General features: G+C 37.5%; 1 pseudogene across 1 annotated transcript; it reads right to left on the reverse strand.

Annotated features, from left to right (window-relative positions):
- On the reverse strand, positions 1-25,778 carry LOC146904732 (putative disease resistance protein At1g61300; annotated as a pseudogene). Its single transcript, XR_015019553.1, has 4 exons — positions 25,655-25,778; positions 24,545-24,844; positions 23,373-23,453; positions 1-2,027 (listed from the first exon to the last, which is right to left on the reverse strand). The product of XR_015019553.1 is annotated as a putative disease resistance protein At1g61300 (transcript).
- Between the last annotated feature and the right edge of the window lie 554 nt (positions 25,779-26,332).

The following is a 26,332-nucleotide window of genomic DNA, read 5'->3' on the forward strand; positions in this document are numbered from 1 at the left end:
CAAAAACCAATTTTATTATAAAACCAATTTTGTTATAAAACTACTTCTTTTAAAGTTTTTTATTATAAAAACAAAAACCAATTTAATCAAAACATTGGTAAATTGGAGATCGAGGTATTGTATTTTAGTCAAATTGGATGAAAAAGACCCTAAGTCCGTCTTTAATCTATTGTTGCAAGATAGATCAAGCCATTTCAAATTGATTAGTTTTTCCAAGCCTTGTGGTGCTTCCTCAATGGAAGCTTTTGAAATGAGCAATCTTGACAATGCTTGTAGTTCTCCCAATGGGGGTACATGTTTCAATGAACTACATCCTTCAAGCACTAAAGATATAAGAGACCTCAATTCACTCACAGAGTTTGGCAATGATTCTAGATTTTCATTGTAGGATAGATCCAATATTGACAGAATATTCATATATTTGAAAAAACTCTCTGGAACAATGGACACTTTATTTATAATCAAAGCGGACAACTTTGGACAATTAGGTGACATGCCCTCAGGGATTTGTTCTATATCACAATTTTGCATATGAACCAACTCTAAATTAGCTGTCCATTCATGTGAGAGAGGTATCTCGGTCACACTTTCTTTGAACTTGACTATAGCATCCCTCTTACTCTCTTTCAATATATAGCAGGCCATATTTCTCACCATGGGATGTGTGGCTACTAAATCATCATCTAAACTAATCAAAGAATGGGATTCAAGCTTATCCAATATGGTATTCCCTTCAACAGATATTTCTTCCAAACACATACTCCCATTTATCAGCCCATTGTCAACTAGCTTCATGATCAACTCACATTTTTCAATCCTGTCATTATATTTATAATCCTCATCATTCCCAGCATCCCCATAATCAATAGATAATAATGCACAATACAAAAAACAGTTTTGCAAGTTCTTTTCCATCAAATTATCAAAACTACGTTTTAATACTTTGAACACTTCTTCTTCCACCTCTTGTCCCATTTCATATTTTTGAAGTTTATTGAGTGCATGCTTCCATTGATGAATGCCATAAACCCCTTTCATGGTTCTAGCCATCACATTGATTGCAAGTGGTAAACCCTTAAATCTCTTTACAATACATCTTGCAATCTTTTTTATTTCACGTGGAAGTGTCCTAGCTGTTCCATCATGTCTGAGTTTTAGCATAAACAACTTCCAATCTTCACATTTTTTATCTTCAACACTATCTTCAGATTCATATTCATTTTTTCCATAGTACCAACTGAGAGGAAACATTTGTATTCCATAGTAACAACTGAGAGGAAACATTTGTATTATAGCATATGGCTGGCAATCCATCTGGTGACATACGTGCTTCAAACGAGTTGTTAGAATCACTTTAATGCCATTCACTTTTGGATGAATTCCCACCTTCTGCAAATCAATATATTTCCAAACATCATCCAAAATAAGAATAGATTTTCCCTTTTTCTCCAATGCCAAAGACAAGTTGTCAGCTCTAATTCTTTCATCGTCTTCATCAAGTTTCAAGCCTGTTCTTTTTACTATATCATGTTGCAATTTTGAGATGCTATAACTGTGAGAAACAGTGACCCAAAACACATCCTTAAAAGTTGCTTTCCTTTTTACTTCATCTTCCACAAGAGTTGCAAGTAAAGTTTTTCCCACTCCTCCCATTCCACTTATGCCAATAACAAACACTATATCATTCTCTAGAAGTTTAGACACTCTCTTGATATGTAAGTCTAAGCCTTTCCCAACAAATTCAGTCGACAAAGTAAGAGGCTTCTTCTCCTTGTGTATTTTCATCTTTTTAATCAATCCACTTACATAAGGAGTGTCATTTAAGTTATTATCCATGTCTCCTTTCATATCTTGTAATTTTCTCAGCCATGCATCAACTTCTGGTTTGCGCTTTTTTCCTCGACACTCCAACCATTGAAGTTGTTTTGCAATATCTTTTTCCTCACCTTCTAAATCAATAACCAATTGTTTTAATTGATTAATCTCACTTTCGGCAACACTTCAGTTATCACCGCTACCGTTCACACCTGCTCCATTTTGTTTTTCATGTTATATAATAAAGCTTGATCATTTAAGTGTTTAAATGGTTTACTGGTTATGGGATAACACTTTTAAAAACAAGTCAATGTATCTCTGTTTTTTTACTCAAAAAAGTCAATGTAAATCTAGGTATTAGTATTAATTTCTTTGATAAAAACCTAGGTATTATTATTTAAATGATAAATTAAAAAAAATATTTAGATTTTTCAAGCTATTAAAATAAATATGTTTTGGGCTGAATTCATCAAAAGAAAAAGAAATTCAATATATTTTAAAAAATTGGAAAATAATATTAGTATGCTTTAGAAGATGGATGTCATGTTTAATGGATATACTTGATTGGAGTTTTTTAAAAGAATTTTAGTGAACTGGTTATGGATTAATGAATCATTTTGATCTATGATCCATTACCATCCAAATCTAAACTCATCAAATCCATCCATTATGTCATCCCTAATATATGTGCAACAACTTAAAAGACATTTATTTTCAAATAGAGGAGTACTAAAATTGCACTTCATTGCAATAATTTTTTTTTCTTTTTTTTCAAAAAAAAAAAAAATGAATTAGAACCCGTACCTTCAGATAAAAAAAAAATTCATGATTTCAGCATTTGTTTTTTATGGTTACCGAACATAGTTGTGTTACCAAACATAGCCTAAGTGATTAGATTGTTTACTGGTTTTATATATGGAATAATACTTTTAAAAAAAGTCAATGTAGCTGTTTTTAACAACAAATTAAAAAACTCAATGTAGCTCTTTTTTTTCCTCAAAAAAGTCACTGTAAACCTATGTTATACCCTAATTTTGGACCTAAAAATACTAATTCAATTCATCTTATCTTGCATTTCAAGCCATTTAATATGTCTCTGATCAATTGCATCTCTCTCTGCATTTTATTTCAATATTCATAAAAGGGTATTTTAGTCATTGTTCAAAAAAAAAGGGTATTTTAGTCATTTCCTGCATTCAACTCATTTTAATCTTTGAAAATTGTTTGAGTCTTTTAAATTGGTTCGTATAGGTCCTTGTTTCAATCTCATGTCAAAATTCATTTCAAAAAATATCAGTTGAGTCATTTTTTTAGTCAGTTTAGCCCCTAGGGGCATTTTAGTCATTTCCTATGTTAAAACTTCTTTCAGTCCTTTAAAAGATTGTTTGAGTCTTTTCATTTGATTTGAATGAGTCTCTGTTTCGTTCTATGTCAAAATCCATTTCAAAATTTGCATTTGAAGTCATTTTGAGTCAGTTTTGCCCCTAGGGGCATTTTAGTCTTTTCATGTGTTAAAAAACCTGTTTAAAATTCTAAAAATTGTCTCCGAGCCTTTTAATTCGCTTGTATAAACTCTTGCTTTAATCCATTGTAAAAAAATCATTTTAAAATTGCATTTGAGTCGTTTTTAGTCGTTTTAGTCCCTAGGGGCGTTTTGGTCATTTCACATAAAAACTCTTGTCTGCTTCGTTGTTTTTAATCGTCTCGCTTTACGTTAATTTTCAATTTACTTTTTTCAATTCAATTTTAGTTTTAATTTTCATTTTGGTCCTTGTACTTTTGTTATTTGCATTTTAATCCCTTTTTAAGTTTGTTAGAGTCCAAGTGCCATGTGTCCAAATATTATTGGTCCATAAAAGTTTGTTACAAGTCTAGTGCCACGTGTCTCATTCCAATTGGTCCAAGCATTCCCACATCACCTATATAAGTCAAACCCTTAGTCAAAATTTCACAACCAATCATTTTTCACAAAAACTCCACAAAAATCATCAAAATTCATATTTATTCTCTCTCAATTTTCCCTCTCTTCTAACAACCTTCCACCACCCTAACAAACTTCCAACCACCACCCAAACCACCCTAACTAACTTTTCCTCCACCACATTCATCACTTCAACCACCATAAACAACCACATTCATCACTTCAACCACCATAACAACCTCCATAACCTCCCAAATTCATCACAAATTCACCACACCACCATAATCCATCTTCAACAATCATCATCACTAATCTTCGATCGATTCATTCACGGATTCAACACCAAAACATTCAAATTCTTCAAAGTTAGATTCACACATTCCTCATCAAATCGATCTCAAATGCAAAGGTTTTCATCGTTGTGAATTCAATCGTTTCCGGCATCAACGCTAATCGCAAGGGTCCGAGGAAATCGACACCGCAACTTTCCAAGCATCCCTGAGCTGAAGCAAATTCGAAGAAGGAAGGCAGTGCTGTGTTCACGGATTCGCGATCAAAAAGGAACCAAATCAATTCAAAAGCAAACGAACAACACTCACGAATTCGAATCCGAAACGAACTCGTCATCATCTTTCCAACTCGGTGACACGCCTGGCTTAATCAATTCACGGATTCGAACCACAAATCAGGGCATCTCATTCAGATCTATTCAACAACAGAATGATTGTTCACGGCCTTCAAGTGCTCACGTTCACGCTCCCGGCGCCACCGTGCTTCCGGCTGTTCTGCGCATCATGCTGCGAGCTTCAATGCCCAGGCTCCGTAAAAACGGTTTCAGCATCCTCTCCCTTGCGATGAAGTCTCTGGTTCTCAATCGCATATCAGCAAGATGCACTACAGGAGAGGGCTTGGTTTCGAAATGGATCAGAAGGCACAAGTTGGAAGGAGCAATTGAAACGCAAGGAATCTTTGTGAGGATTAATTTGCTTATGCATCCGTGATGCTTATCACGTTTCTCTCAATAGAATCCGTTTCCAGACTTGGATTCACCAGGTTAGTGCTCCTCTCTATAACTATTAATTCCATATAATCCAAGGCTGTTCCTGATATTAGCATGAAATTGGATGTGTGAAACAATAGAATTTTCTTTTCAAAATCGAAGGAAGGTTGGGGCGGTGATTGTTTTCTGGTAATTGAGAGAAAGAAGAAATCGATAAGGAAGAAGAAGGAGTATAGGCGTGTTCTGAAAAAGAAGAAGAGGGAGTTCCCTTTTTGTGTTGGTGTAAACGTGTGTATGCTTCTTTCCTTTTTCACCTCATGCGACCCATTCCTATTACCATGCCCATGGGTTAACTAACCCGCTCCATAACCCATTTCTGCATTTTGGGGTTGGGCTTGGGCCTAGTCTCATTGATAAATTCATGATACCTTACTTTCTTGCTATAGGAACACTGTATTTTGCTACCTGAGCCGCTATATTGTTTAACTTTCATGCAAAGAACCCAAAAATTTTACCAAGGCATTTCTTGACATTCCTAGTTGTTTTGATGTTTTTTTATGATAATCCTGATTAAAAAAAATGTGTGATAATATCTTGTTTCTTGCCAACGTTTTCTTGATGAATCTTGCGTAATTTTTACCCAAACTTTGATCATGTATTTTTGTTACTATGTGATATGGATGCTTGAAATTTGATTTTGTGACTGGTCTACCCCTGGAAATGTCTATGATTTTATTACTTTGAGTGTTTAAATTTTGCTTTCTTGTTTTACAAATAATGCGAGTATTCGTGTGAAAATAAAGTGGAAAATATGCCTAAAAATATGCTAGGAGGTTTGGCTTGATAGGTCCTCTTAATTCTTGTGTTGGGACTGAAATAAAACTCTTTGGGAACTTGTTAAAATATGAGGATTATAGGTCTTGTTCAAGCCTTGCCTTGTGGATGAATCTTTAGGCCTATTTTGCACTATTTTTGCCATGTTTTGTAGTATTTTTCTTACTTTTGTCATATTGATATTTCCTTACTTTTATCTCTTGATGTTATCATGTGCTACTAACCATTTTGTTCCATGTTTCATGAGAATCTTTCATCATCTTCATCTCATTCTCCATCTTATATCCTTGGTTTTTTTATTTTTCTTACGCTTTTTAATTCATGCAAAGACTTAGAATGTAAAAACCTAGGATTTTTTTTTTGTACTTTACTTTTATGCCACTTTTAATTTCTTGGCAAAGAGGCCATAGAATGTATCTAGGGTATGATGTAAAGGACAATGGACTCTAATAATGTGCACCGACACAAGCACCGACACATGCACACACACCACTTTAGGTATATAGCTAGAATATGCATGTTTAGATGTATGTTTAGGATTGTATGTTTAGATGAATGTTTAGGCTTTATACTTAGAAAAAATCAACTTTCCAAAAAATATGAACAAGCTTCACTCAAACCATTTTCCAAATAAACCTTGGGATCCAAAATCCCATTGTATTTTCTTTTTCATTTTCTTAATCAAAAAATTCAATGAAAATTAATCATACTTGACTTCTTTTGCAAATCACTAATTCAACCTCACAATTTCATAATCTCATGCCCTTGAGGCCTCTTTCTATTCTTCAAAATCCAATTTTCAAACTTAAAATCAACCAACCAAAACAAAAACATTTTTGAGAGAGAACTACGGTGGATTTGATCCCTTAAACGGGTACGTAGGCAAGGAACAAAATTCCTTCAATTCAACTAAAATAAAAATCCAAAAACATTCTTCTCCCTCCAATTCTTCACTTAGAAACTTTTAGGTTTAAATAACATTTTCAAATAGCATTTAAAAATAAAGCGCGCGCGTAGAAATTAAAGACGGTTCCTATAGGTTACTATAGTCGTTATGGGTGCCTAACACCTTCCCGTAGCGAAAACAACTCCCGGACCTCGATTCTCAAGGGTTTTGCTTACTTTTTCCCTTCCCAAGAAAAAATCAGATATCACCGGTTTAAAAAGTTCAAACGTAATCAATGTTTGACACCCGAAAACCAAGATAAAACAGCTGGCGACTTCACTGGGGAGATTCGAGAGTTACGCCTAGTCTTTATTTCCACGCTTGCGCTCTTTTTACTTGTTTCTTTTACTTGCTTTCCTATGTGAATAAATGTTTAATTTCTTGCAAACGTGTGGGGTGAGAATATCAAAAGTCCTGCACCCGGGCTGAGTGAACTTAGGATTTAGGAGGGATATAATCGACAATTCATTCCGGGGGTTGCCTCGTGTTTTGGATTATGCGATCAATCCCACATAGCTGAGGCATTTTAGGGGTGATGTTGTCGGCGCGTGTTGTCGCATTTAGGCACTTTACTTCTAATTGTTCTATGACGCTATGAACCGTAGATAACCAAACCCATCCATGACCATTTTCTAGGATGTAGTGCGGAGGCTAAACCGAGTGTTGTCTCGAGTTTTAGTCGTTACGCGATACTACACTCAAGTTAGACCTTCCACGTATAATCATGGAGCGAGTGTTGTCTCGTGACACCATGAGATACGTCGGAGAGGTTGCAACTTGGGAACCTTTTTAGAACCCGGTTACTATTATCCTAAAGCCCTAGATTCACCGGACATCGTGTCCACCCATGACTCCTTGACTTTGAACTTTAACCCACCATGTTTTCTCCGAACTTGAACATAATCATGCATTCATGCATACATGCATACATGCATAAACTTTTGTCATGCATTGTTATCGAAGGGCTTAGACAAGTTGAATTTGTAAACATTGTAGGGATGAAGATGACTAAGTCCTACAAGTTCAAGGAAGTGGATTTGGCTAGTTTGAGAGATCTGGCACTCAAGATTGAGGATCCGACTGGTTTTCGACGTCGTTACGGGGCTTTACTTCCTATTCTCCATACTAATGTGGATGAGAAGCTTGTGCACACTCTAGTGCAATTCTATGATCCGGGGTATCGGTGCTTCACTTTCCCAGACTTTCAGTTGGTGCCTACTCTAGAGGCTTATTCTTCCTTGATGGGTTTATCTATTGCTAAGGGGATACCTTTCTCAGGACCTGAAAATCCTCCTACTCCATTGGTTATTACTAAGGATCTCTATCTCAAGACCACCGATGTCTCCAAGAATCTTATCACTAAGGCACGCATCTGAGGGTTCACTTCAGAGTATCTTCTTGGGAAAGCCAACCTCAATACCACTTGTCAGGACACTCTCGAGGCTATTCTTGCACTTCTCATCTATGGGCTTATTCTCTTTCCGAATCTTGATGGCTTCGTGGACATGAATGCTATTATGATCTTCCACTCCAAGAATCCGGTTCCTACTTTGCTAGCTGACACATACCATGCTATTCACGATCGTTCCGACAAAGGTCGTGGATGCATTCTTTGTTGTGTGCCTCTCCTCTATAGGTGGTTTATTTCGCACCTTCCGCAGTCTTTCCACGACAATCTGAGGAATTGGTCTATTTCGCAGAGGATTATGGCTCTCACACCTAATGAAGTGGTTTGGCTTACTCCCGCTTCTAGGGTTAAGGAAATCATCTTTGGTGGTGGAAAGTTTCTTAATGTACCTCTTCTTGGTACCCGGGGTGGAATCAACTACAACCCGGAGCTCGCCTTGCGACAATTTGGTTTCCCGATGAAAGATAAACCCATCAATCTTGCTACAGCTCCTTACTTCTTTCACTACTCCAATGCTCCCACCGGAATCAAAGAAGATTTCATGCAAGCTTGGACTAAGCTTCGGAAGAAAGAGGTGAAGCATATGGGTGTAAGGTCCGGTGTTGCTCATGAGGCCTATACACAGTGGGTGATAAACCAAGCTGAGGAGATTGGTATGCCTTACCCCTATATGAGATATGTGTCTGCATCTGTTCCTACCATGCCTTTGCCTCTACTCCCACCTACCCAAGAGATGTATCAGGAGCATCTAGCTATGGAGAGTCGGGAGAAGCATCAGTGGAGAGCTAGATACTATGAGGCTGAGAACTTGATCATGACTTTGGATGGAAAGGGTGAGCAACAGACTCATGAGGTCTTGACACTGAAGAAAGAGTTAGCTAAGGCTAGGAGAGAGATTGAAGAGAAGGATATGTTGCTTATGAGAGACTCTAAGAGGGCTAGGGGTGCCCGTGACTTCTATGCACGATACTGCAGCTATGAGTCTGACTCTGAGGATGACGCTTCCACTTCCTATGCTTGAGGATTTCCATTCCCTATTGCTATTTCCATTTGTTTACGTTGAAATTGTCTTGTAAAACTATATGTTGATTGTTTGTTTCCCGTTTATGTTAATTGTTGTTTAGTAATGTTTACAAGTTTTTTTTAATTTGTCTAAAACCCTTCGATAACATAAAAAGAGTCTTTTTTGCATATGCATTAATACATTTCATGCATCATATGCGTTCATTGGTCACAACAAACCTCTCTCGTGCTCATTGCCTCCTGGTTTTGTCCGCCGCAGTCTGAAAAGTGGCTCGTGTTCGCAAAGTCTACCAACCAGATAGAATTCATCAGACAAGATTTCACAAGAGAAGGATGATGGCTAATTTTGAAGAAGAAAATGCTCAGCTCCGTGCCGAATTGGCTGCTATGAAAGAAGACTTGGCTAAGGCTCATGATGCCATGTCCGCTATGATGGCTTCACAAGAACAGCCAGCCACTTCTGTTCCAGTTACTGCTGAGGTGATTCCCTCTATTCCACTGTCTACTGTGGCTACTGATGCTCGTTTTGTTATGCCTAACGGCCGTCCCTATGGCCTCTCCGCTTACTATTCTCCTAATACTGCTGCTGGTGTCTCTGGTTTTGCTGGTCAAGGACAGATTCCTGTGTCTACTACTATGCCTCAGGTGACTACTATTGTTACCGACCCTATTGTACACACTGTGCAACAAGTGATTGATGTCGACACTCCGCGTGGACAAGATCCCGCAATGGAAGCTATGAAGAGACAGTTAAAGGAGTTGGCTGGAGAACTCCGTGAGGTCAAGGCTAGCCGAGGAAACAATGGTGCTCCTGCTAAAGCTCGTGATCTATGCTTGGTATCCCGATTTGAGGTTCCTAAGAAATTCAAAGAGCCAGAATTTGACAAGTACAATGGGACTTCTTGCCCACACAACCATGTTATCTGGTATGTCCGAAAGATGGCTAACTACGCCGACAATGATGCACTGATGATCCACTGCTTTCAGAGTAGCTTGACAGATGATGCAGCAGATTGGTACACTAGTCTGAGCAAAGACAACATTCATACTTTTGAGGAACTCGCTGCTGCTTTTGAAGGTCAATATGAATTCAATACTCGTCTGAGGCCAAACAGGGACTCTCTCAAAGCCCTATCTCAGAAATCAGATGAGACCTTCCGTGAATACGCTCAGAGGTGGAGAGGGGCAGCTGCCCGTGTTTCTCCTCGACTTGATGAGGAAGAGTTAACACAGACATTCCTGAAGACTCTGAAGAAGGAATATAAGGAGAGAATGATAGTCTCCGCTCCGAACAACTTCTCTGATATGGTTACGATGGGAACTCGTCTAGAGGAGGTTGTCCGAGATGGTATTATTGTCCTTGAGAAAGGTGAATCTTCAACTAGTGCACCGAAGAAGTACGGTAACGGTCACCATAAGAGGAAAGAATCTGACGTAGGGATGGTATCTGGTAACCCGTCTGCAGCTACTACACAACTACCTCTGCCCTATCACTACATGCAATACTCTCAACATCCTTTCTTCCCACCATTCTACCAGCAATATCCTCTGCCACCGGGTCAACCACCAATGCCCGTCAATGCTATCCCTCAGCAAACACAACAACAGCCTCCTGCTCAACAGCAACGGCAGCAACAACAGGGTCCCCGACCCAAGCCTTCTTTTCCAACAATACCAATGCGGTATGGTGAGCTGCTCCCAACTCTACTAGCTAAGGGACACTGCGTCACCAGACCAGGCAAGCCTCCGCCTAATCCATTACCTCCCAGGTTCCGACAGGATCTAACATGTGAATTCCATCAGGGTGCTCAAGGCCATGATGTCGAAGGTTGCTTTGCTCTGAAATATATTGTGAAGGATCTGATAGAAAAGGGACGGTTGACTTTTGAGAATAGTGTTCCTCATGTCCTTGACAACCCGCTTCCAAACCATGCCGCTGTCAATATGATTGAGGCCTTTGAAAGGGTTCCTGTTCCTCAAGAGGATCCCATGTTGGATGTCCGCAATGTCGTTACTCCCTTGGTGCCATTACATGTCAAACTTTGCCAAGCTTCTCTGTTCGAACATGATCATGATTCTTGTTCAGAATGTCTGCAGAATCCTATGGGTTGTTGCGTTGTGCAAAATGATATCCAAAATCTGATGGATGACAAGCACTTGATTGCCAGTGATGTATGTGTGATTGTGCCAGTGTTCCATGACTCTCCTGTTGAAAATGTATCTCAAGCAAAGAATGTTGAGCCTTTGGTGATCAGACTACCTGGTCCGGTATCTTATACCTCTACCAAAGCAATTCCCTACAAATACAATGCAACCAGGGTTGAAAACGGGGTGGAGGTGCCTCTGGTATCCCCAGCTACAGTTGACAATGTTGCCGGTGAAATTACAACTCTGAGAAGTGGAAAAGTCCGTCCACCCTTGTTTCAAAAGAAGGTGGTGACACCTATTGCCACGGTAACTCCACCAGTTGCTCCTCCTGTTGACAAGAACACCGGCCCAGCAGGCCAGTCTATTGAAGAGTCCAATCTGGACGAAATCCTGAGGCTTATCAAGAAAAGTGACTATAAGATTGTTGACCAGCTGCTACAAACCCCATCAAAGATATCCATCCTGTCTCTGCTCATGAGCTCAGAAGCTCACAGGAAGGTGTTAATGAAGATACTGGAGCAAGCTTATGTCGACCACGAAGTCTCTGTGGATCAATTTGATGGGATAGTGAGTAATATTACTGCCTGCAACAACTTGGGGTTCGGTGACGATGAGCTCCCCGAAGCAGGGAAACGCCACAACTTGGCTCTACATATCTCGGTGCACTGTGGGTCTGATATGATATCCAACGTATTGGTGGACACTGGGTCGTCTCTGAATGTAATGCCTGAATCCACACTAAGGCAATTGAGTCATCATGGAATTTCTCTGAGGGGTAGCAGCTATCTGGTTAAAGCTTTTGATGGATCCCGCAAAGATGTTCTTGGGGAAGTAGACTTGCCAATTACTATCGGTCCTGAGACGTTTCAGATTACTTTCCAAGTCATGGATATCAATGCTTCTTACAGTTGTCTCCTCGGAAGACCATGGATCCATGACGCTGGAGCGGTAACTTCCACTTTGCATCAGAAGCTCAAGTTCATGAGGAACGGTAAGGTTGTCACTGTATATGGTGAGGAGGCATTTCTGGTTAACCAAGTATCATCTTTCTCTTGTGTTGAAGCAGGGTCCGCAGAAGGAACGTCATTTCAAGGCTTGACTGTCGAGGGTACAGAACCCCGGAGGGCTGGTACTAGCATGGTTTCATTGAAGGATGCCCAGAAGGCTGTCCAAGCAGGTCAAGCTGCTGGCTGGGGCAAGGTGATTCAGATCTTGGAAAACAAGCGTAAAGAGGGCCTTGGATTCTCCCCGACATCTGCTGTTTCAAAAGGAACTTTCTACAGTGCTGGGTACATCAATGCTATTACTGAAGATGCTGCTGGAGGTGGTTACGTGCCTACCTTTGTTATACCAGGAGGCACTGTGAGAAATTGGGAAGCCATTGATGTTCCTTTAGTCATGCATGCTTCCATGTAATGTGTTTTGTTGCTCATGTTTTTGTTTTCAAAATAACAATCCTTTCGCTCTGCCCAAGGCGAAAGTGATATCATTGTAAGGGCGTGTTTGTTTCGGCATTGCCGTTAATCAATAAAAAGTTGTCGTTTTTCTCACGACTCTTTGTTTTTTACTTTTTAGTGCCTTTTTCTTGGAAATAATGGTAATGCCAGAAAAAACCAAAACATCTGTGTTTTTCTTATTAATTTCAAAAATCTGCATGAAAAACTTTTTTCTAAAATCATCCCAATCATATTATGCAGATTGAACCACAATAAACCCGTTGAACACAGTGACCCTATGGTTCCTCCAAATTTTGAATTCCCTGTATATGAAGCTGAAGATGAGGATGATGATGAAGAGATACCGTATGAGATCATTCGACTGCTTGAGCAAGAAAGAAGAGCCATTCAGCCTCACCAGGAAGAAATTGAGCTTATCAACCTGGGTACTGAAGAAAACAAGCGAGAGATCATGATTGGTGCCGCACTTGAGCCAGAAGTGAAAAGGAAGATCATTCAGCTTCTCCATGATTATCCAGATGTCTTTGCATGGTCCTATGAAGATATGCCGGGTTTAGATCCCAAGATTGTGGAACATCGGATACCGACAAGACCTGAATGTCCTCCTGTCAAACAGAAATTGAGAAGGTCTCGTCCAGACATGGCTCTTAAGATCAAGGCTGAGGTGCAAAAGCAAATTGATGCGGGTTTCCTCATGACAGCTGAATATCCTGAGTGGATTGCCAACATTGTACCAGTACCAAAGAAAGATGGGAAAGTTCGAATGTGTGTTGATTACAGAGATCTGAATAAAGCCAGTCCAAAGGATAACTTCCCATTGCCTCATATTGATGTGCTTGTTGACAGTACTGCTCAATCCAAAGTGTTCTCCTTTATGGATGGTTTCTCTGGTTATAATCAGATACAAATGTCTCCTGAAGATAGAGAAAAGACGTCCTTCATCACTCCGTGGGGAACGTTCTGTTATAAAGTGATGCCGTTTGGCTTGATAAATGCTGGTGCTACCTATCAAAGGGGTATGACAACTCTGTTTCATGATATGATTCACAAAGAGATTGAAGTATATGTTGATGATATGATTGTGAAGTCAAGTGATGAAGAGCAGCATGTTGTGTATTTGAAAAAGATGTTTGAAAGACTGAGAAAGTACAAGCTGCGGTTGAATCCTAACAAGTGCACATTTGGTGTAAGATCCGGAAAGTTGCTAGGCTTCATTGTCAGCCAAAGAGGCATTGAAGTTGATCCTGACAAGGTCCGAGCTATCAGAGAAATGCCAGCCCCTCAAACTGAAAAACAAGTCAGAGGTTTCCTCGGACGTCTGAATTATATTTCAAGATTCATATCTCACATGACTACTACTTGTGGTCCCATTTTCAAATTGCTCAGAAAGAACCAACCTGTTGTGTGGAATGATGAATGTCAGGAAGCTTTTGATAGCATTAAAGAATACCTGTTGGAACCACCTATCCTTGTCCCACCAGTGGAAGGAAGGCCTTTGATTATGTATCTATCAGTGTTGGATGATTCAGTGGGTTGTGTTCTCGGTCAACAAGATGAGACTGGTAAGAAAGAGCATGCTATCTACTATCTGAGCAAGAAGTTCACAGACTGTGAGACTCGGTATACAATGCTTGAAAAGACCTGTTGTGCTTTAGCTTGGGCTGCCAAAAGACTGCGTCATTATATGGTGAATCATACAACTTGGTTGATATCCCGAATGGATCCAATCAAGTACATCTTTGAAAATCCTGCTATTACTGGGAAGATTGCACGTTGGCAAATGTTGTTGTCTGAATATGATATTGTGTACAAAGCTCAGAAAGCAATCAAAGGAAGTGTCCTTGCTGAGCATCTTGCTTGTCAACCTCTTGATGATTACCAGCCAATTAAGTTTGATTTCCCTGATGAAGAGATTATGTATCTGAAAGCAAAAGACTGTGAAGAGCCACTGATCAACGAAGGGCCAGATCCCAATAGCAAATGGGGCTTGGTGTTTGATGGTGCTGTTAATGCTTATGGTAAAGGAATTGGAGCCATCATTGTAACTCCACAGGGGCACCACATTCCTTTCACCGTTCGAATAACTTTTGAATGCACAAACAACATAGTTGAATACGAAGCATGCATCTTGGGCATTGAAGAAGCCCTCGATCTGAGAATTAAGCACCTTGACATCTATGGAGATTCTGCACTTGTTATCAATCAGATAAAGGGTGAATGGGAGACTCATCATGAGAAGCTGATCCCTTACCGTGACTCTGCAAGATGTCTGTTGACATACTTTACCAAGGTTGAGCTGCACCACATCCCTCGGGATGAAAACCAGATGGCTGACGCTCTTGCTACTTTGTCTTCGATGTTTCGTGTCAATCACTGGAATGATGTGCCTGTAATCAAAGTGCAGCGTCTTGATAGACCCGCTCATCTGTTTACTATTGAAAATATGCCAGTTCGGGCTGATGAAGATGTGAATGATAAAAAGCCTTGGTATTACAACATCAAACAATTCTTGCAGAATCGTGAATATCCACCTGGTGCTTCCAACAGGGATAAAAAGACCTTGAGACGATAGGCTAGCAAATTCCTGTTGGACGGAGAAATCTTATACAAAAGGAACTATGACATGGTCTTGTTGAGATGTGTTGACAGACAAGAAGCTGAGAAATTGATGCATGATGTACATGATGGTACTTTTGGGACCCATGCTTCGGGTCACGCCATGTCAAGGAAACTGTTAAGAGCCGGCTATTACTGGATAACTATGGAACGTGATTGCCACAAACATGCTAAGAGATGTCACAAGTGTCAAATTTATGCTGACAAGATTCGTGTGCCTCCACACGCTCTCAATGTTATATCTTCCCCATGGCCTTTCTCTATGTGGGGCATTGACATGATCGGAAGAATCGAACCAAAGGCTTCCAATGGACATCGTTTCATTCTAGTGGCAATTGATTACTTCACCAAGTGGGTTGAAGCTGCTTCCTATGCAAATGTGACCAAGCAAGTGGTTGTCAAATTTATCAAGAATAACATCATCTGTCGATATGGTGTTCCCAACAAGATCATCACTGACAATGGTTCCAATCTGAACAATAGTATGATGCAAGCTTTATGTGAAGAATTCAAAATTGAACATCACAACTCTTCTCCTTATAGACCTCAGATGAATGGTGCAGTTGAGGCCGCTAACAAGAACATCAAGAAGATTGTTCAGAAGATGGTCACTACCTATAAAGACTGGCATGAGATGTTACCTTTTGCCTTGCATGGTTACCGTACTACGGTGCGCAGTTCAACCGGGGCAACCCCTTTCTCTTTGGTATATGGTATGGAAGCAGTTCTCCCTCTGGAAGTGGAGATTCCATCTCTTCGAGTAATCATGGAAGCAAAGTTAACCGAGGCTGAATGGTGTCAAAGTCGGTACGATCAATTGAATTTGATTGAAGAGAAACGTATGGATGCTATGACTCATGGACAGTTGTATCAAATGCGGATGAAGAATGCTTTTGACAAGAAAGTCCGACCTCGAGAATTCAAGGAAGGCGAACTTGTATTGAAAAGAAGAATAAGTCAGCAACCCAACCCAAGGGGCAAGTGGACACCTAACTATGAAGGTCCTTATGTTGTCAAGAAGGCTTTCTCTGGTGGTGCTTTGATTCTTACACACATAGATGGCGTTGAACTCCCAAATCCTGTTAATGCCGATATAGTCAAGAAATACTTTGTCTAGAAAGAAAAGAACAGCGTTGTAGGTCGAAAACCCGAAAGGGCGGCCTAGGCAAAAAGGCGCTTCCCGGTGGATCGAAAACCCGAAAGGGCGATCCAGGCAAAAGTTAGGGACAAAAAACAATGAATATGGAAAAGCTCGCTGAGATTGTACGCAACTCAGGCAAGAATGGGCGCCTCGATGAGCCGAAAAACCCGAAAGGGCGGTTCATGCAAAAATGAGGTTGACAATAAAAGACAAGTAACTGTATCTGGCGAATCACCATCACCCCTTTGGGGCATCTGCAACTGTCAATGATCTTCTTCATCAGAGGCTTCTGTACTTGTGAATTCAAAATTTCTATGAAATGTAGCGGTCATCGTGTTCAATGTATCACCAACCAATAAAATTACCATTTTCCAAGCTTTGTAAATCCGTGAAGTCATGCCTTTGGCTGACTCTCACTCTTCTACATCAATTTGAGCCTGTGCTATTGTTTGAAACTCTATTTTTCTTTCTACTTTCAATGCTTTATACAAAACAATTTCTTTCTATTTGATAATGTCAATGTCTGAAACAAACATCTTTTGAAAACTAAAATTTTTTTTTCTGTCTATTCTGAAAACAAACCTGAGCAATAGGGTACATTTCAATGAAACATGCATGAATGAATGAGTGTCAATGTCTATTTCAAAACATGTTACAAGCAGGTTACTCCCCAGGATGATCTGTGGTCAATGGCAAGAATGAAAAACAGAATGAAAATGAAAAATGAAGAATGAAAATAAAAGCTCGCTAAGTTGAAAACCCGAAAGGGCGGCTTAGGAAAAAATGAGCACCCCGCTGATTGACAACCTATGAAGGCAATTCAGGCAAAAATGGGGCAATGAAAAGAATATTATTCCCCGGTGAATCGAAAACCCGAAAGGGCGGTTCAGGCAAAAGTGGGGTTTGAAAATGAAAAAATGAAAAGAATATAAAAGCATTGACCACAGATGCGAACATCCAATGTTTACCCAACACTGACACGCCTAGCAACGGCGACCTGTATCCAAGAACCTTCCAAGGGTCTCTCCTTTACAAGTTTTATTGCCCTCAGCCATGGTTGTGATACGTCTCTCAACGACGGTCTCTCCAAAGAGGTCTTCCCCTGTGAATATGTCGCAGCACGAGCCACTACGTGCCCAATCTTCCAATGTCTTGTCTGCCTTTGTGAAATTTCTCTGTCAAATTACAAGCCAATCATGCATTTCAAACATTCATACATGCATAATCATGCATTTTATGTGCTCATACATCCAATGATCTTGCTATATCATGCATACATGTTGCATATCCAACTGTCAGCTGTCAAATGTCAATGTCAATGTCAATGTCAAATGCCAATGTCAATGTCAATGTCAATATCCAATGTCAATGTTAATGTCGATGTCAATGTCAATGTCAAATGTCAATATCCAATGTCAATGTCAATGTCAATATCCAATGTCAATGTCAATGTCAATGTCAAATGTCAATATCCAATGTCAATGTCAAATGTCAATGTCAATGTCAATGTCAATATCCAATGCCAATGTCAATGTCAATATCCAATGTCAATGTCAATGTCGATGTCAATGCCAATGTCAATGTCAATGTCAATTTCAATTTCCAAGCCAATGTCAATGTCAATGTCAATGTCAATGTCAATTTCAATTTCCAAGCCAATGTCAATGTCAATGTCAATGTCAATTTCAATTTCCAAGCCAATGTCAATGTCAATTTCAACTTTCAATTCAATTCAATTCAAATCAATGTCAATTTACTCTCAATTTGCTCTTGGGCCAACAAAAATGGTCATGTCTATTTTCAGGTCGAGTCAATGACAATTTACCCTCAATTGGTATCTTGTTAAACCAGACTTTCAATTTGTATCTTGTTACTGGTCAAGTGCCGGGTTCGATCCAAAAAAGAACCACTTGTACCTGCTTATATACCTATGCTTCCGGACAAACGGCAAGTTCGATTTGAAGAACAGTTTGTACCCAGTTTATGCTTTGTTATCGGTCAGACGGCAAGTTCAATTTGAAGAACAGTTTGTACCCAGCTTATGCTTTGTTATCGGTCAGACGGCAAGTTCGATTTGAAGAACAGTTTGTACCCAGCTTATGCTTTGTTATCGGTCAAACGACAAGTTCGTTCTAAGAGAACAGTCTGCACCTTCCCACATGATGTGGTGATAATCCAACAAGCAAGTTCAATCCAAAGAAACAGCTTGTATCAACTCCCTTGTCTATGTCTCCAGCCAAACAGCCAGTTCAATCCAAAAGAACAGTTTGTGTCTGTCTATCTGTTTGTATTCTCAATCAAGTGTCAAGTTCGATCCAAAGAACAGCTCGTATCTGCCTATGTGTCTATGTTTCCGGTCAAGTGCCAAGTTCAATCCCAAGAACAGCTTGCACCTATCTCTCGTTTTGTATTCCTTGGTCAAGTGGCTAGTTCGACCCAGAGAACAGCTTGTACCATGCTCCATAGACTCCAGTTGTTTGTCTTGCATTCATAATCAACATATTGCATGACATTCATGTTTTTCAACTCTGAAAACGTATTTTTATGTCCAAAAGCAGTGCAAATGTTAATATTTAAGTGTCTTCGTCCCATCAACTCAAAGACTCCGTCTCTTGACTCTCCGGACAAAGAAACTTAAATAGGGGCAGCTGTTATACCCTAATTTTGGACCTAAAAATACTAATTCAATTCATCTTATCTTGCATTTCAAGCCATTTAATATGTCTCTGATCAATTGCATCTCTCTCTGCATTTTATTTCAATATTCATAAAAGGGTATTTTAGTCATTGTTCAAAAAAAAAGGGTATTTTAGTCATTTCCTGCATTCAACTCATTTTAATCTTTGAAAATTGTTTGAGTCTTTTAAATTGGTTCGTATAGGTCCTTGTTTCAATCTCATGTCAAAATTCATTTCAAAAAATATCAGTTGAGTCATTTTTTTAGTCAGTTTAGCCCCTAGGGGCATTTTAGTCATTTCCTATGTTAAAACTTCTTTCAGTCCTTTAAAAGATTGTTTGAGTCTTTTCATTTGATTTGAATGAGTCTCTGTTTCGTTCTATGTCAAAATCCATTTCAAAATTTGCATTTGAAGTCATTTTGAGTCAGTTTTGCCCCTAGGGGCATTTTAGTCTTTTCATGTGTTAAAAAACCTGTTTAAAATTCTAAAAATTGTCTCTGAGCCTTTTAATTCGCTTGTATAAACTCTTGCTTTAATCCATTGTAAAAAAATCATTTTAAAATTGCATTTGAGTCGTTTTTAGTCGTTTTAGTCCCTAGGGGCGTTTTGGTCATTTCACATAAAAACTCTTGTCTGCTTCGTTGTTTTTAATCGTCTCGCTTTACGTTAATTTTCAATTTACTTTTTTCAATTCAATTTTAGTTTTAATTTTCATTTTGGTCCTTGTACTTTTGTTATTTGCATTTTAATCCCTTTTTAAGTTTGTTAGAGTCCAAGTGCCATGTGTCCAAATATTATTGGTCCATAAAAGTTTGTTACAAGTCTAGTGCCACGTGTCTCATTCCAATTGGTCCAAGCATTCCCACATCACCTATATAAGTCAAACCCTTAGTCAAAATTTCACAACCAATCATTTTTCACAAAAACTCCACAAAAATCATCAAAATTCATATTTATTCTCTCTCAATTTTCCCTCTCTTCTAACAACCTTCCACCACCCTAACAAACTTCCAACCACCACCCAAACCACCCTAACTAACTTTTCCTCCACCACATTCATCACTTCAACCACCATAAACAACCACATTCATCACTTCAACCACCATAACAACCTCCATAACCTCCCAAATTCATCACAAATTCACCACACCACCATAATCCATCTTCAACAATCATCATCACTAATCTTCGATCGATTCATTCACGGATTCAACACCAAAACATTCAAATTCTTCAAAGTTAGATTCACACATTCCTCATCAAATCGATCTCAAATGCAAAGGTTTTCATCGTTGTGAATTCAATCGTTTCCGGCATCAACGCTAATCGCAAGGGTCCGAGGAAATCGACACCGCAACTTTCCAAGCATCCCTGAGCTGAAGCAAATTCGAAGAAGGAAGGCAGTGCTGTGTTCACGGATTCGCGATCAAAAAGGAACCAAATCAATTCAAAAGCAAACGAACAACACTCACGAATTCGAATCCGAAACGAACTCGTCATCATCTTTCCAACTCGGTGACACGCCTGGCTTAATCAATTCACGGATTCGAACCACAAATCAGGGCATCTCATTCAGATCTATTCAACAACAGAATGATTGTTCACGGCCTTCAAGTGCTCACGTTCACGCTCCCGGCGCCACCGTGCTTCCGGCTGTTCTGCGCATCATGCTGCGAGCTTCAATGCCCAGGCTCCGTAAAAACGGTTTCAGCATCCTCTCCCTTGCGATGAAGTCTCTGGTTCTCAATCGCATATCAGCAAGATGCACTACAGGAGAGGGCTTGGTTTCGAAATGGATCAGAAGGCACAAGTTGGAAGGAGCAATTGAAACGCAAGGAATCTTTGTGAGGATTAATTTGCTTATGCATCCGTGATGCTTATCACGTTTCTCTCAATAGAATCCGTTTCCAGACTTGGATTCACCAGGTTAGTGCTCCTCTCTATAACTATTAATTCCATATAATCCAAGGCTGTTCCTGATATTAGCATGAAATTGGATGTGTGAAACAATAGAATTTTCTTTTCAAAATCGAAGGAAGGTTGGGGCGGTGATTGTTTTCTGGTAATTGAGAGAAAGAAGAAATCGATAAGGAAGAAGAAGGAGTATAGGCGTGTTCTGAAAAAGAAGAAGAGGGAGTTCCCTTTTTGTGTTGGTGTAAACGTGTGTATGCTTCTTTCCTTTTTCACCTCATGCGACCCATTCCTATTACCATGCCCATGGGTTAACTAACCCGCTCCATAACCCATTTCTGCATTTTGGGGTTGGGCTTGGGCCTAGTCTCATTGATAAATTCATGATACCTTACTTTCTTGCTATAGGAACACTGTATTTTGCTACCTGAGCCGCTATATTGTTTAACTTTCATGCAAAGAACCCAAAAAATTTACCAAGGCATTTCTTGACATTCCTAGTTGTTTTGATGTTTTTTTATGATAATCCTGATTAAAAAAAATGTGTGATAATATCTTGTTTCTTGCCAACGTTTTCTTGATGAATCTTGCGTAATTTTTACCCAAACTTTGATCATGTATTTTTGTTACTATGTGATATGGATGCTTGAAATTTGATTTTGTGACTGGTCTACCCCTGGAAATGTCTATGATTTTATTACTTTGAGTGTTTAAATTTTGCTTTCTTGTTTTACAAATAATGCGAGTATTCGTGTGAAAATAAAGTGGAAAATATGCCTAAAAATATGCTAGGAGGTTTGGCTTGATAGGTCCTCTTAATTCTTGTGTTGGGACTGAAATAAAACTCTTTGGGAACTTGTTAAAATATGAGGATTATAGGTCTTGTTCAAGCCTTGCCTTGTGGATGAATCTTTAGGCCTATTTTGCACTATTTTTGCCATGTTTTGTAGTATTTTTCTTACTTTTGTCATATTGATATTTCCTTACTTTTATCTCTTGATGTTATCATGTGCTACTAACCATTTTGTTCCATGTTTCATGAGCATCTTTCATCATCTTCATCTCATTCTCCATCTTATATCCTTGGTTTTTTTTATTTTTCTTACGCTTTTTAATTCATGCAAAGACTTAGAATGTAAAAACCTAGGATTTTTTTTTTTTTACTTTACTTTTATGCCACTTTTAATTTCTTGGCAAAGAGGCCATAGAATGTATCTAGGGTATGATGTAAAGGACAATGGACTCTAATAATGTGCACCGACACAAGCACCGACACATGCACACACACCACTTTAGGTATATAGCTAGAATATGCATGTTTAGATGTATGTTTAGGATTGTATGTTTAGATGAATGTTTAGGCTTTATACTTAGAAAAAATCAACTTTCCAAAAAATATGAACAAGCTTCACTCAAACCATTTTCCAAATAAACCTTGGGATCCAAAATCCCATTGTATTTTCTTTTTCATTTTCTTAATCAAAAAATTCAATGAAAATTAATCATACTTGACTTCTTTTGCAAATCACTAATTCAACCTCACAATTTCATAATCTCATGCCCTTGAGGCCTCTTTCTATTCTTCAAAATCCAATTTTCAAACTTAAAATCAACCAACCAAAACAAAAACATTTTTGAGAGAGAACTACGGTGGATTTGATCCCTTAAACGGGTACGTAGGCAAGGAACAAAATTCCTTCAATTCAACTAAAATAAAAATCCAAAAACATTCTTCTCCCTCCAATTCTTCACTTAGAAACTTTTAGGTTTAAATAACATTTTCAAATAGCATTTAAAAATAAAGCGCGCGCGTAGAAATTAAAGACGGTTCCTATAGGTTACTATAGTCGTTATGGGTGCCTAACACCTTCCCATAGCGAAAACAACTCCCGGACCTCGATTCTCAAGGGTTTTGCTTACTTTTTCCCTTCCCAAGAAAAAATCAGATATCACCGGTTTAAAAAGTTCAAACGTAATCAATGTTTGACACCCGAAAACCAAGATAAAACAACCTAGGTTTTTTTTTTTTATAAAAACTTAGGTTTTATTATTTAATCGATATATTTATAAAAAAATTAATTTTAATATTTAGTTTTTTAAAAATACAAAAATAAATCTGTTTTTGGGCTGAATTCATCACAGAAAAAAACAATGTCTTAAAAATATTTTATAAAAAATGGAAAAAGAATTAATATCCATTAATAGATAGATGGATTTGATGAATTTCATGTTTGATTGATATATTTGATTTGATTTTTTTAAAATAATTTTTAGTGAATTGTTAATGGATTTTTAGATTGTTTTGATCTATGATCAATTACCAAATCTAAATTCATCAAATTCATTCATTTTATCATCATTAATATATATGTACAACAACTTTGCAGGATACTTATTTTAAAATAGAGTAGTAGAAGTGCACTTCATTGCAATAATTGTTTTTTTTTCAAAAATAATGAATTTAGAACATGTACCTTCAGATAAATTCATGATTTCGGCATTATTTTGATGGTTAACTGAGCTTCTCGTATGAGTGACAATCACTTCAAGAACACCTTCGGCCAATGAAAGAAATTGTCACAATTTTCAAATTAAAAATGCTAACAAATGTGTTAATGACATTCTTTAAGAAGTTTAAAGAAGAAATTTTATCTTGAAAATGATGCATTCAACACATTGAAAGTTTAAAAAAATCATTCTTTTCTACATAGAACTTATAAATTATTTCTATTTTGAAATCTTTAACTAGTGTCCTAAAGACATTTGTTAGCAAGACTCTAAGGTTGTGTTTGAATTGATGGTTTATGAGGGGTGGGAAGGGGAGAGTTTACTTTTCTTTTTTAAATTATGGACTATAGAACATGATGTTTTAAAATAAATTCTTAAAGTATCATATGATCGTATAACATTATAAACGATCATATAATACTTTAAGAATTTATAGTAGAAAAACATGTTGTATAGTCCATAATTAAAAAAAAAAAGTAAATTATCTCATCTCTACCCCTTCTAAACCATCAATTCAAACACACCCTTAGAGTCTTGCTAACAAACATTTTATAGTATTAATTAATATGTTAACTTTTAAAAAAAAAATAAAAACATTTTATAGTGTCTATATTTTAAAAATGCAAACTCTGCCCTCTTATTAGAGATATAGTTTGCTTACAAGTAGTATTAGTATATATAGTTGTAACCACCCCATTACTGGGATAATTCACTCATTTGTAATATTACTCTTACTATCAATACAATAATTTCTTAGCTTTCTCTCCTTCATCTATGGATGTCATGTTTCCTAACACCTCTATTCTCCTTCTAAACGTTCAATCCAAACACACCCTAAATGTTTGAAGCGAGTTCTACGAAGAATCATGGGATGAGATGGCATATGAATGCATATTGAATTAAATTGAAAATGATAGTAATTGTGTACATGATTATGCTACTTATAGAACTCGATAGGCTAATTAATCGAGTAACTTACTACTTATTTCCTAACTAACCAACTGATACTGACGGAATTGACAATTACTTTAACAAGTTCTTGAATAACTTTATATTGAATGCTATGCTAGTTAATTCATGATGTGAATATGTATATTAATTAAAGGTATCTATAAGCCAAATACTAGTAAAAACTTACCTTGATCTTGTGTTGAATAAATAACTCTATCAATGACAGCTTCTGGTGGGGGAGTACTCGAAGTGGATGCCATATTGTTGTTATTATGAACTCCTTCATTACCAACCACAGGAGGATATTTGGAGCATTGCACAATGCCTCCTCGTTTTCCATTCAACCCCAGGTGTGCTTCAATTCTTGTAGCTCCTCCACTATACTCAATATTACAATAATTGCATATCCATTTACGACCATTTTGTACTTCTGTAACGTGTTTCCGGCAGTCCTCGTTTTTTTTTCTACCCATTATCAATATCTTTCCTAAACACAGATCCTAGGTTGAATTCAAAAAACAGAATTACAGTATGTATCTTTTTTTTTAAGAAACCAAAATGAAATATAACTCATAAAAAGTGATTCATCTCGCACAAGGTGTGCAACACAGTATATATCTTAATTATATATGTGCTTCTCTAGATAGTAAATAATGAAGAAAGTATACAGTATATATATCTTATTTTTTGGCACTAATTTGATCTTTACCGACCGATATAATTTACAAAGAAAGATCTAGTTTATTTTCTTTTCACAGAAAAAAAATAGAATCTAGTTGAAAATTTGTGCACGATTAAATGGTTTTGATATCAGTTTATTTCCAACTGCAAAATTATAATATGCTTCTGGAAAATCTAATTGATTCTAACATTCTCTAAATCTGTTATATAATCCCATTTTTATTTATAAAAAAAAAAAACTAATACCAAATAGTCTCTATATAATCCCATTCAGCTTAGCTACTAGTATCCAATGATTTTTAGATCAAACAATAAATAAATTAAATAAATTGATTTCAAAAAAATATGTATTAAATAATTATTAAAAGAGCATACTCTCTGCGATCTTTTTTATAAATTGTTCAATAAAATTTGATGCATTACATCCATATTATAAACCAACTACATCAACTTTTATTGACTAATTTGTGATAAAAAAAATATCATTAAGAGTAAATTGTATAGCGCGTAGTAGAGACTAATTTTATTTTATTTTTACAATAGTAGTAAAGACTAAAGAGTAGATGATAAACCAAATTTCATTACAAAAAGAAGAGAAGAGAGAAGAAAAATGTACCAAAAAGGAGGCCCTGCCAAAGGAGCAACAACAAAGGTGAAGGGATGATAGAAATGGGATTTGTGAAGTGATGATATATCAATAACACAAAGATGAAGTATGAGGCTCTCAACACGATTGGATTTTAAAGGGATTGAGCAGCCGTGGACCCACAAAAGTTTGATATTCGTAGAACTTGAACGAGCAATTCTTCGATGATCACAAACACAAATGCATAGTGTTTGGTCACACACACATAAAAGTGTAATTTTTTGAAATACTAAATTATTTCATTATCAATTTTTTTTTCATTATTTAAAAAAATCTTGTAAGGTGTGTGTGCCCAAACACTATGCATTTGTGTTTGTGACTATAATAGAATTTCTCGAACTTGCATATCACCTCCTCGATCATCTATCACTAGTATTTTCTACATGTAAATGTTCAATTATGTATCTTTATAGATAATTAAAATTGTTAATTGTTAAATAGATTCATCTATATATCTCCTTTTATTATTAAATGAAAGATTAATATTGTTCATGTGAGCGTAGTTTATTTAATAGGGATAATCTATTGGAATATGCGGGGTTAGAAGTTCAAATTTTATAGTAAAATTTTAGTCATTAAACAATTTGATTAAAAAAATTAATAGTAATTTTGAATAGGAAAAGGAAAATATATTTTTCCAAAATGGAA

This window comes from Medicago sativa, chromosome 7, assembly GCF_051527215.1.
Source record: "Medicago sativa cultivar Bolivia chromosome 7, Bolivia_mono, whole genome shotgun sequence".
Classification (NCBI taxonomy): Eukaryota; Viridiplantae; Streptophyta; class Magnoliopsida; order Fabales; family Fabaceae; genus Medicago; species Medicago sativa.